This window comes from Solenopsis invicta, chromosome 8 (genome assembly GCF_016802725.1).
Source record: "Solenopsis invicta isolate M01_SB chromosome 8, UNIL_Sinv_3.0, whole genome shotgun sequence".
NCBI classification, from domain to species: Eukaryota; Metazoa; Arthropoda; class Insecta; order Hymenoptera; family Formicidae; genus Solenopsis; species Solenopsis invicta.
The window spans coordinates 3,087,851-3,100,380 of record NC_052671.1 but is presented as its reverse complement, the minus strand read 5'-3'; the positions used below and the strand labels follow the sequence as shown (position 1 = coordinate 3,100,380).

At 39.7% G+C, this 12,530-nt stretch overlaps 1 protein-coding gene across 4 annotated transcripts in view; it reads left to right on the top strand.

Annotated features, from left to right (window-relative positions):
- Positions 1 to 1,361: 1,361 nt before the first annotated feature.
- The window catches only part of LOC105199646 (retinal guanylyl cyclase 2), a 65,444-nt gene continuing 54,275 nt past the window's right edge, over positions 1,362 to 12,530 (top strand). For 3 of the 4 annotated variants that reach the window (XM_011166834.3, XM_039452342.1, XM_026134543.2), the window contains exon 1: positions 1,362 to 2,002. The gene's annotated coding sequence lies outside the window, so the exon portion shown is untranslated. The remainder of the gene's footprint in view (positions 2,003 to 12,530) is intronic. The other variant, XM_039452341.1, reaches the window with a different exon arrangement.

Here is a 12,530-nt window from a genome sequence, read left to right as displayed (position 1 = left end):
ACATTCCATCAATTTTTTTAGCAACGATAAAAACTCGTGTGGCAACAAAAATCAGTCGTGTGTCCGGTTTTACACATTCAATATTTATTAATATTTGTTAACAGTTCAACATTTGTTACTCGAACTCTCCGAATCAATAGCTTTTATATTTTTACTCCGTTTGACATGATAAATTTTGACGTAACCCTTTCAATTATAGCACATGACTTTAGCACAATTTATTCATTTGTTTATTTAAACGTATTGTACGTATACAGATTTATTTATTTTTACCTTTATTTGTTAATACTGTTGAGGAAGCTACGTAAGCCGGAACGTTTGGTTTTTTTAATGATCAAGCGGAAATAAATTTTCTTGTAAAAAAAGAAAAGAATACATCTTCCTTTACCGTGCTTGACCTTTTATTATATTCTTCCCTCGCTTGGTAAACATGAGCTACTAACTCTTTATTATTATTAATAAAATATTATTTTGAATATTTTTAAAAAAAGACGACTTGCAATATGGCTTGCAATATGGTTGCATGACGGTCCGCATAATATGACTTTATATCACTGAAATGTGCACATAAGAGTCAAAAGATACATTCGATGGACACAAGCGTAAAAATAAACGTCTAATTTTATGGATCAGAAACACGCATATTTGAATATTTCACGTTCCCATCTTCTTTTTCACATCGAATAATCTGCATACACCCAATATCTTGGATGAGTCCCGAAGATCTTTGCATACTCTTTATAGATTATACAGAATCCAAAGATTTAAGGGACTGAAACGAGATGATTGTGTATCGTGTAAGAGACACCCGTTCGATGACGGAAACCCCGAAGAGGCGTGCACTGACCGCACGAGACCACAGCGAGATGCACGTCCCATTTCGTACGGGCGAAGGCATTCAATCAAGCTTCAGTCCAGTTTCAATTCCAATCCGCGGAATGTCCTAGTGAACGTCAAAGAGAGCAAGAGAGAGAGAGAGAGAGAGAGAGAGAAAGCGAGGGAAAGCGAGAAAGAAAACAATTCGGATGTAGGACGTCGAGACCAGGGGAAAAGTCTGCGGCGACGAGGAGCCCTTCTCTCTCTCTCTCTCTCTCCCTCTCACTCCTCTACTCGCTCTTTCTCTGGGTGCAAGGGGGGCGGTAGGTAGGGGGATGATCTGGCCTACCCTCTGGTGCTGCTGGCGCGCGCGCTGGTGCTTTCGGCTTCCCCGGGACGGACTCGCGCTCTCGCCCGCCGCGCTCTCTCTTCGTCGCCGCGATAGCGAGCGCGCGGCGTCGCACGTCCCGTACGTAAGAGAGTAGGAGTGAGCTGGTGGCCAGAGCTGCTGGCTTGCTCAGTCAGTTCGATACCGAGCGCCGAAGCGTTCGGTTCGCTCCGATTCCGGCGTGAGAACCGTTATCGTCATCGCGCTGCTGGAATGGTAGTAGTGGTGGTGGTGGTGGTGGTGGTGGTTAGTGGTCACCCGCGTCCCGTTACCCGTCACACGTCCGGAGCGGAGCAACCCCGCCGCTGCCGCCGCCGCCGGTCGTCCGTCCTCGCGCTGACCGCGCGGGGATGTCGCGGAGGCGCGGAGCGGAACATGTGCGCACAGCGGCGGCGACTTGAAAGAGCCGCGGTAGAGAGTCCTTCCGCACCCCGAAGAGATCTTGCGCGCAAGCGAGATTGAGAAAAGGAGGAGGAGCATTTCGGAGAGGCTGTGACTGAAAAGGCTTCCCGTTCTTCCCTTTCTACGACGAGAATAGGTAGTCGCTTCATGCATGGGACGCTCATTACGTGTCGCACCGGTGTGCGGGACCGATGCTCTGGCCATGGACCATGTGCACCCCTTTGCGGGACTTCGCTTTGTGAATGGGCTTTTGAATTCCCGGGCCGTGGCGAGCGGCGGCGAGACCACGGAGGGGACCACGGTGGTGCTTCTCTTCAATGGATCCTCGCTGTGCGAGGATAGGAGAGCATCGGGGGAAGAAGACGCAGCTTAAGTACCATCGTTAGCGATCTCCTTGTGAGTATCTCTCGACTGGTACACACGTTCGCTTCGTCGCGCGCGTGTGTGTACCGCTACCTGTTAAAGCTTTCCCCCCTTTTCACACGTCCCGGCGTCTGCGAATCACTTGAAACGTATAACAGGCGGCGGTATTTACGTCGCTTCGCAGGAAGACAGCTTTTAAGTCGAATTCTCTCGAAATAGGGGAAAGTAAGTTATCCACCCGTGTGTATCGCGCGAATCTCCTGCCTCGAAGGTTTAAGCGCTTTCACGCTTGTAAAGGCAACCCGATGCACCACCAGCCGCGAAACATTAATACAAACGCCCGTCGTTCTATTTCCTCGAATTGATCTAAAGGGGTTTCAGTGAGACTCGCTAGAAAATTGTCGAGCCGCGTCTTTGACAAGCGCGATTTCCGAGAAAAGCTGTTTAATTTCTAAGTTGGTACGCGCGTTGGCAGACAAAACAATTTATTTAATTGTTCGCGTACCCGTGCGGAATTATTTTACGGAAAAGTAACAATTTCGCGAGGAAGCGATGCGTGCTGAGGAATGTTACGGTAATATGCCGCACACGCCGTAGAGTATGCGCGGTTTGCCCCCCCGTCTCGTCGCGAACATTAAATGGCGGGATGGTTCATAGCGAGCTGGCATAACCCACGCACTTCGCATATCGACCCTCTTCTTGCACCTCTCGCCCTATTAATTAAGCCGCTGAGATTGCGATGTGATTTCGAGACTACTCGGGACAACTCCGGGCAACGGGATCGGAGAGGTATCGTCGCCGGAACGTTTTCCGCAAGCAGACGTCAGTGAAATAGGATTGGCCGTACCCTACAAATGCTCAGCATTAAATTTAAAGCGCAACGATTCCACGCGGATGTGTACTCGTAACCATTGCTGGAGGATTAGAATGATTAAATGAGGCACGAGTCGTAGTTTAAAACCAGACGTTTTTGGCAATTTCTCAAGGATGACGCAGGAGAACGTACAAAAATAAATATAATAGCATTCTACATTAGTTTTCCAATTGTGTTTTAAAAGTACTTTAGTCCGCTAAAGCATCTTGATTTACGACGCACAATTGAAACTATTTTTGCATAATAAATATTTAAACATTATGTAAATCCATTGTTAAGATTAGAATGATTAAATGAAGTACCCGTTGTAATTTAGAATCAGATTTTAACAATTTCTCGAGAATAACGCAAGAATACATAAGAAATAAATGGCAGTTGACGTCAGATTTTCATCTTATTTTAAGGTGTTTCAATCTACTAAGGTATATCAATTTACATTTAAAATTACTTTTGAAAATTAAATATTTAAATGTTACATAAATCCATTGTTAAGATTAGAATGATTAAATGAGATATCATTCATAGTTTAGAACCAAACATTTTTAGCAATTTCTCCAGGATGATAAGAGAACGTTCAAATAAAGAGCATTTTCCATCAGTTTTTTAGTCTTGTTTTAAGATATTTTAATCTTCTAAAGCGTATTATTTTATAATTAAAAGTACACAAATAAAAATATTTTTACATTATTATAAAATACATGAAGTTCCAAGAATTTGTTACAAACTTATTTCGTCTCAATGCTGCAAATTTGAAAAATATGTAAATGTAATCTTTAAATTTTATTGCAATTTTTTTTATTAAAAAAAATGATATTGCTTTTAAATCTCCCAAGAAGATAAGAAGACAACACTTCTCATTTTTCAAAAGTAACACCGAATGGTTTCGCCTGCATAAATCGATATTTCTCATTATTCTGTAAAAAGTGTAATACTGAAAATTCCTGATTACATTCTGATTTAAAGGATGAAATATCAATCTTGTAAAATATTCATTTTTTGATATCATAAATAAATAACAGTTTAACTGTAAATTTTTGTTATGTGAAAATTGCTAATAACTTTTTTACCATAGTTATCATTCAAGTAGAATCACAATACTATGTGACAGCATTCTTGAAGCGTTATTCAAAGCTTTCAAAAAGAATACTACGTCTGCGAGAAATCTTAATTTAAAACATTTCTATCTCAGAATTAAAAAATTTCCATAACTTTTCCATTTCAATTTTTATTATTCCAAATATTAATTGTAACAGTCTTATTAATATACAGGTACCTGAGAATTTTCAGATGAATAAAAGTCAGTTGTACCAAAATCTTACAGCTGTATAGACATGTCTTTATTCTATATAAAGGGTTTGGGGTACATCTTGATATATCAATAATATAAAATAATAGTATAAAATACCAACATGAAAGAATACAAACTAATTTTAAAACAAAGGATTCTTGAATAGACAATTTTGCAAGAGTCTTTTATTGCTTTAGATTAAATTCCCTATCTCAAAGTAACAAAATTTACAATTCAATTTTCTTTATTTAAACATGCAGATTACTAATTCACGGTGAAAATTCACGCAGTTGCAATTACTTTTACATTAACTCCATTTTCTTTTCTTACTTCTTAGACTCTGATGTATATATATATGTAATGTAATTTAATTTCTTCGTAAATTACAGCAGAATTGCGAAACGTCATTCAAAAGGAATTTCTCCTGCATTAACGGTATACCTCGTGTGCATACAATGAAAACTCACAGATACTTGATAATCGTGGCTCGTTTTGCGCCGCGCGACGACAACACGTTCTTGTTTCAAACAGGACACGCTAAATTGGGATGCACGGTCTGCGAAATGATAGCGTTTTGCTGAGGCTGCAAAAGTCCTGCATTTGTGAACGGACTACCCTTAAAAACGTGCCGTAATAAAGGAATAAAAAAAAAGAGATTTTTCGCTCGCGTACGCGATGAGTGAAAAGGCTGCGTGTTTTATAAAACGGGCAGCCTCGAATTACGTGCGTATCTCGCTGAAACAAGTGTCAGACATGCAAGAATAAATGAGGGGAGAAGGGAAAGAGAAGAAATTTATTATATTGCGGGAATATTTAATATTTCTCCCAGGTTCTGCGCCCAATAGATATTAGATATTAGGAATGGGCATTAAAATCAGTTTTTAGAATCAGTTTTCTTAATGGAATTAAATTATTAAACGTAACGCATAATGGATTTGAATAAAATATAAATGTGTTGTACAAAGTATAACATAACTTATTATTTATCTATTGCGTCCATTAAGAAAACTCTGATTCTAAAATTTCAATTCCTAATATCTAATAGTTCTCTGTTGTGCGCAGCGTCTTAGATTATATAAATAATGTGTGTATATATTTTTTTTGACCAGTTTATAAAAATATGTATACAATATATAGAGGGTAGTTTCCGAGTATCCCGGTCAGACGTTAAAATTTTGTAGAAAATTTAATCCTGACAAAAAAATTTCCTAGGAATATAGGTTGAAAAATGCTTCGTTAAAAAATTAGTTCGAAAGTTAAAAAAACCTTTGAATCGTGATTACTTTATTTATTTTTACAAATATCAGAGAAAATAAGTTTTTTAATAAAAAATATTTAAACAAAATTGAACAAAATTGCCCAGCTGAACAAACGCTGTTTTTTTTGCGTGAATCACTGAATATGTATTTACATTTCTATAATTACACACTATGAAATCGAAAGCGCGTATGTTTCAATCCGTGCTTCGGGTCCTCTCCAGTGCCATTAAAAACCAATAACAGGGTTCAGTTCTCCGACTATTTATGTCAAGTGTACGCTCAATCAGTAATTATGTTCTTGCGTGCATAAATTCAACATCATGAAAACAATGGTACCGCGGACTAATATCTAATGAGAGTGTTCGAGTTATAAACCTTAATTATGTTTTACTAAATAATCAAATTTAGATTAATTACATCACTCGAACAAAAGTTACAGAAAATTAAATCTTTCAAATGAGATCAAAATTGTAGTACGTTGAACAGATTTTGAGATGACCAGTTTCAAATGTACGAAAAAAGTGTCTTTTGACTATATATATTTGATGGGTAAAACTTTTGAAAAATATTTTTTATTTATACTATTACGGCCTTAGCTAATTTTTAATATTTATATTGTTTGTTAGTTATTTGACTAAAAAATGTAATTACCATGAAAACTAATCACCATGAAAGGATGAAAGGAAGAACAAAAGAAAAGAAAATGAAAAGAAAATGAAATCAATAGAGTCTCGTGAACATCTAATCCAACGGATAAACACAGCTTTCGATCGACTAAAATTAAATCGGGAGAAAATCCGTGAGGCAACCGGATCGGTCACTAGGTACTCGATGTCGAAAATAAATTGAAGATGAAGCAGGACATTTTAAAGACTTTTAGTTTCTCTATATTTCTGTTACAATGTTATTTTGGTTTAAGCAGAAGATTTGTTTTATTTTTTATGAAAGAACAAGGATTTCATTATCGATTGATTTTTTCCAAGAAATTTATCAAGAAGTTTTATTTTCTTTTTATTTCATTTTATTTAAAAATTACACATTAAACATTAAAAGTTAATTAAGATCATTACAACGTAGGTAAAGATATTTTTAAAAAGTTCTACTTTCGATAGTCGGAAAAAACGCTTTTTTGTACATTTGAAACTGGTTACCTAAAAACCTAGAAAATGTACTACAATTATTTTTATCTCATTTAGAAGATAATTTAATTTTTTAAACTTTTGTTTACAACTTTTTGTTATAAAACTCTTACTTTCTCTGATCTTTATAAATATACCATATAAAATAGCCGGAATTCCACAAATTTTTGAATGCTAACTTTTTAAAGAAACATTTTGCGAGTTTATAGAAAACTTTTTGTTCAGAATAAAATTTCTTACAAAATATCAAAGACCAACCTTCGAAACTCATCCTACATAGAGAAAAATTGCTGAATGCGTACCTGTCTCTTAAAACGTACCTATTCAATATTTTACATTTTTACTTCATATAAGCAACATTTAATAACATTTAATAACAAAAATAAAAATTTAAAAAAATGAATAACATAAACAAAAATTTAACAAATTTTATTTTGTTTTATGCGCGCTATCAGCGTTTTAGAAAATCAAGCACATTTAATGTACATTTTTCATCGACTCATATAGCTGATAACAAGGAACTTTGGTTTGTATCAAAAACAACACCAAATGCAAAATGTAACAAAAAATAGTTCAAGTAGTAGGCGTTTGGCAACTCTCCCCTATATTACAAGAAAGACAGATTGTGAGCATGTATTCAATCGTGTGCGAAGAGATTAAGTATTTCTGTTAAGTATTTCTGTTATCCTCTCGCTCTAAAAACATCGCGGAAAGTATAACGTATCCGGAAAGAGCCTCTTTTCCGCCTTATAAATCTTCCTCCACTTTTGGAAAGTTTCGGTAAGATAAAGTCGAGGCGGAGAGTCAAAATTGTACCGCGACTTGTTCCGCTGAGATTTTACGCGGTGGCGCAAAAGAGCTCGGTATAAACTGGAAAACGAGATTCCTCCGGAGCACATAAATCTCACCGAGAACTTTTGTTATTGCGTTAACGAGGATGGTTAACATTACACCCTGAGGATATTTACTTTCAATTTTGTAATGGCCCGCGCAATGTGGGAAAATAAGGCCGAGAGACGGCCGAGAGACGGCCGAGAGACCTGCAAGAAAGCGAAACGGATGAAAGTACGAAGTCAATCGTCCACTCTCGTCCCCGTGACACGGGAGATATCGAGAGAAAAACCGGTCACGCCCGCGAACGGATGAAAAGGAACCATCTTCCTCGTTCGGTAATATTGAATATAACGTCGTCCCAAGGTCGTCCCGAAGTTCCGATCGCACTCTTTATTAGGATACGGTCCGGAAGCCGCGTTGATCCACCATTATCGCTCCTGAGCGGAATACGAAATGAAAGAGTGTCCTCGCGCCGTGGCCCTCGAGATGTGCTCGCATTTATACTTGTAACTTCGTTACCAGAACGACGATCGGGATTTTCAGAGGAGCGGGAATCGCGTCGACGACCGCGGGAGACACCGGGATTATAAATTGATGACGCGTGACTCCTGGCAGTAACTTAGTAAGCTTCACTCCCGGACCGCTGCTGCTGCTGCTGGCTTTTGTTTCACTATCGCTGTTGTTTGAAGTGTCCCGACCGCTCGCGCGAATAACTCTAATCGCACTACTTCCTTTCGTGCGCAACCGGTTCTGGTTCTTGCACTTCTTCGAACGAGAAGTTTGATAAAATTATGTTTCAAAGTTCGCGCGCGAAAGATACACGGACGTGATTTGAAATTTGCAAAGTGTTCGCGGAAGTCCCCGAAAAAGGGTCATATGTGAAGGGTCTCGTGGCACTCGGGCCGCGCCCGGTGTAAATTTATTTGGATTAAATCAAACTCGCCGACCGAACGCTCGAACGCTCTCGCTCATTCGCTCGCTCGCGGTGCAATTCTCGCGATCGTCTGTAATCCTCGATTATAATGAAAAATTGAAAATGGATAATACCGATGTCCGATGAAAAGGGAGATTTAAATCATTGAGCGCGTGCGATCCGTCGAAGCTGGATTACTCCGTTGTAAAGTGCGCACAAAAATTGGCGGGAGATGGTAAGCAACAGGGAAAATAACAAAAGGCGGTTAATATGCGAGGCGCGCGAATTTTATTTAGCTCGTTGATTGAAAAACAACATTTTCGCCAGCGCGCGGTATCCCATTATCGTTCCAGCCGGCGCGCGGCGGAACAACGCGGCCGTGCTTTCGCGCACGGCGCGAAATAAGTTAATCGCTAAATCCGGACGCGGGAGCGGGCTCACCTCGGCGTTTAGCACCGGGATCTAATTTCCGCGTTTAAACCGTCCGTGTATCGATTAATAAAACGCTCTAAATAAAGAGTCATCTTGTCTCTCTTTCTCTCTCGGTCTTGTCGCGGATGATACGATGCGATGATAAAGCGGCCGGTGACGATGACGGTGACGGATCGTATTTTCGTTGCGAACTATCGGAAAGTACAGCGCGGCGCTTTATATAATGAGCCGGCAATTATCTGCGACGGTGAAAGATTGAATGCACCCGACTACTATGCGGGTATTTTTAGTGTCGGCGGTCGACGAGAGCAGCCCTCTCTCTCTCTCTCTCTCTCTCTCTCTCTCTCTCTCTCTGTCGACCGGCCTGCTAGAAAATATTTGCAGCGTGCGCCGTAGCTCACCGTGATTAATAAGGAGGAAACGTTCTATTCGCGCAGGAGGGACGTCCGTCCGTTCGACCGTCCCTCCCCTGATTTTCACTCACCCTTGGATCAGACGGGGTAGCGGCGCGGCGACGGCGGCGCGAAGTGCCTCGGAATAAGAGAGCCCGTATTCTTATTTTTATATCTACTCCTTCTTCTTCTTCTTTGAGGATTTAGGGGCTGGTTTACGGCCCCTCGGAGCGAGATCGATAAACAGCGTCAACAGAATAAAACGTTACGGGCTCCGCAGGGGAAGGAAACACCCGCCGGCGGCGCGTGGCGTTTAACTCTTTCAGCTTTGCGCCTACGGGAAGTTTGAAAGTCCAGTTTTCAATGGGCTCGCCGTATTGCCGCGCACATACAACAGCGTGCGCGCCGTTTTATTTTCATCAATATTGAAATTCTATTAAATAACACAGCTGTTATTTTATTGATATTAAACTTCCATAAAGTTACAGCTGTCATTTTATCGATATTAAATTTCCATCAATTCGCGGCACTAGAATACGGGATGGGTACGCGTACGCACGGTTGTAGATTGTAGAAACTATTGTGGCCGGATTTATGATGTCGGCAACATAAACAGTTAACACAGCGTGAAAACATATTTTGTAAAAATAACGAAATATATTTTCCCTTTCTCGCGTATTTCTCGCCGAAATTATTCCGTACGTATTATCAAGCCGGCTCGTATTTTAGAGGATACGTACACGTATGTGGGGGAGAGCTGTCAAAAGCCGCCTGTGTGTTCCAAGCTCTATCCAAGTTTATCCCCCGGGCTGAGTCTCCGAGTCGAACACAACCAGCGACATTCACGTTGATGCGGATTGCGTTGCGTCGGTCGTTTCGGTAACTAAACATTTTCATCCGAAATGCTGCACGCAACGCGCAATCGAAAACTAATCGCTTTCGAGGAAGTTTCTATCGTTGCGCAATCCGAATGGCACAAAGTCGATTTTCATGTAAATACAAATAGCTGCATGTACCGCGAGAGCGGTAGACAATATCGTCCAAAATGGAAAACCCGCCTCGCTGTCGATGGACATCACTGTCTCGCTTTATCGCTTTTTACTTCTTCAACTAGGCCACGCGTCGCGCCGCGCGCTTCGTCAGGATGGAGCTGCAGCTCCAGCTGCAACCCAACTCCTCCCGTCGTTACGTCTTAACTTAAGCGGTCTAGTTTTGCCTGCAAATATTTGAGAGAGCCGGCAAAGTCGCTCTTCATCCATATTCGCGCAACAATCTCGCGAGCCAGAGAGAACGGAGAGACACGATGATAGTAAGACTATCGCATGACTGGGAATGTGGGCTCGTGTCTATACAATGTAACTGCTGGAATATGTCTCGTGTCCAACCGTGGAAGGGAGCACAAAGAACAGAGAAATAGCAGTTGTTTCAATATTTAGTAACGAAAGCTAGAGCGTTTCGGCGGATTAAACTCCGAAAGTGTAAATAATGGAACCTTGTTATCAAGTTAATTTTATTTAACTTTGTCTTAGCGGAAGAACTTTCAAAGTTGAATAGCCAAAGTTTATTATAAATTACAAGCTTTCGGCATTGGTAATTGTTTCCCATTACAGCTTCGTTAGCGGATAGTTGAATTCAAATTTATTCTATTTATTATTTATTCCATGTTTTTATCAAATAACAAAAAGTTTTTGTGCAAATTAATTCCGCGAAAACAATTATATTTTACGATCTATCAGAATTATATCCAGATTTCAACTTTGAGGTAATTCCTTACGCAAGACTAACAAAGTAAATTACCCATATTACGATACTTGACTGGCTACAATAATTAATCAAAATTGCGTAATTGATATTAATTGCAGTAAATTTAACCTTTAGAAAACACCGAAAGCCGATATATCGATGCTTTTGACAATCTAAGTGAATTTCATTTTAATAATGTTTAAAAGTATAATAACGTTTTTATAATTGTTTCCTTTATTGCAAATGCTATTAGTTATCCTAAAAATATATAAAAATATAAAGCTCAAATATGGAGAAAAGTTTTTACACCCTTCCAACCCGGAAACCGATATATCCGCTTTTGACAATTCAAGTGAATTTTGTTCTAATATTTTTATAACGGTTTTTTATAAAATTTTTTTGTTGCAAATGCCATTAAATAGTTATTTTAGAAATATAATAAAAATATGAAGCTCAAATGCGGAAAGAAAAGTTTTTTCTACCCTTCCGGATCGGAAGCCGATACATCGGTTCTGGAGTGACGTCATTGTTTTCATAAATCAACTGTGCTACGACATAGTCAACGAAATTCTAAAATCGTAAAAGTTTAAAATTGTAAAAAAAAAATCAATCCTCAGGAGGTTAAATTTAACTGAATTAAATTTTGGTATAATTAAAAAAAACTCGGTGCTTCTTGTTATCCCAAGTATCATCGAAACATTTAACTATAACAGGGATTTTATAATTTAATCTCGTCTAATGATACGTACATAGTATTCACTGCCGGAAGGAGTTGCTTAACAAATTCGCTAAATTGTCGGATCGTTAAAAGTCGAAGCTTTTAATGGTTTTAATTAAAAGCAAATGCCAGCACTTTCATGATTTCCTCGAGGGCGAGATTACAAAAGCGGGGAACATAAAGTGGTCTTGTCTGGGCTGATAAAAAATTCATCCCAGCGTACAGAAATGGAAAGGTCTTGCTTCTGCGTTCAGTTTCGAATTTAAAATACCTGATATAAAACCAGTAATCTGAGAGCGCTGTATTTTTCGCTAGAACACTTTGTAGTAAAAAATTAATTCCAACGACACCGAGTAACGCACGAAAGCAAGGGAATCGCGCGGCACGAGACTCTCCTTGCATTTCAAAGCTTCTGTCATCAGAAACGTTGATTTTCCGCAATCTCCCCATTTTCAATTTACGATCTTAGACTTTTCTCGCCGTCACTGTATGCCGTGCATAAAATACGACGTATAACAATAATAAAAGCGTTTCCCTTGCCCCTCGAACGGACGATCTTATCAAACTTGTACGTCGGACGCGATAGCTCGTTGGTCTGCTTAAACAAGTGATTTATGAGCCAGTCTGTAGAGACACGCCCGTAGGACGGTGGTTTTTCCGCGGCACATTCTTTTCCGTTTGTCGAGTTTGTTTCTCTCATCAGCGAGTCAACCTTTGGGCGCACGGTGTGCCTGCTCAATAAGAGATACAACGTCCACCCGTTCTTGTCGCATCGTTGCAGCCCTCTCCCGGGGGAGTCCATATTTTCCAAGCGGTTGACAGCCGCACGGATTTTCCTCGCTGTTTTGACGCGTTGTCTTTCGAGATCAGGTGTGATTCAGTAGTGCTACTAACAGGTTGTTACGTGTCACAAGTTTTATGTAAATTGAAATAGATGACATGTATTAATATACATATTATTGTCGGAAT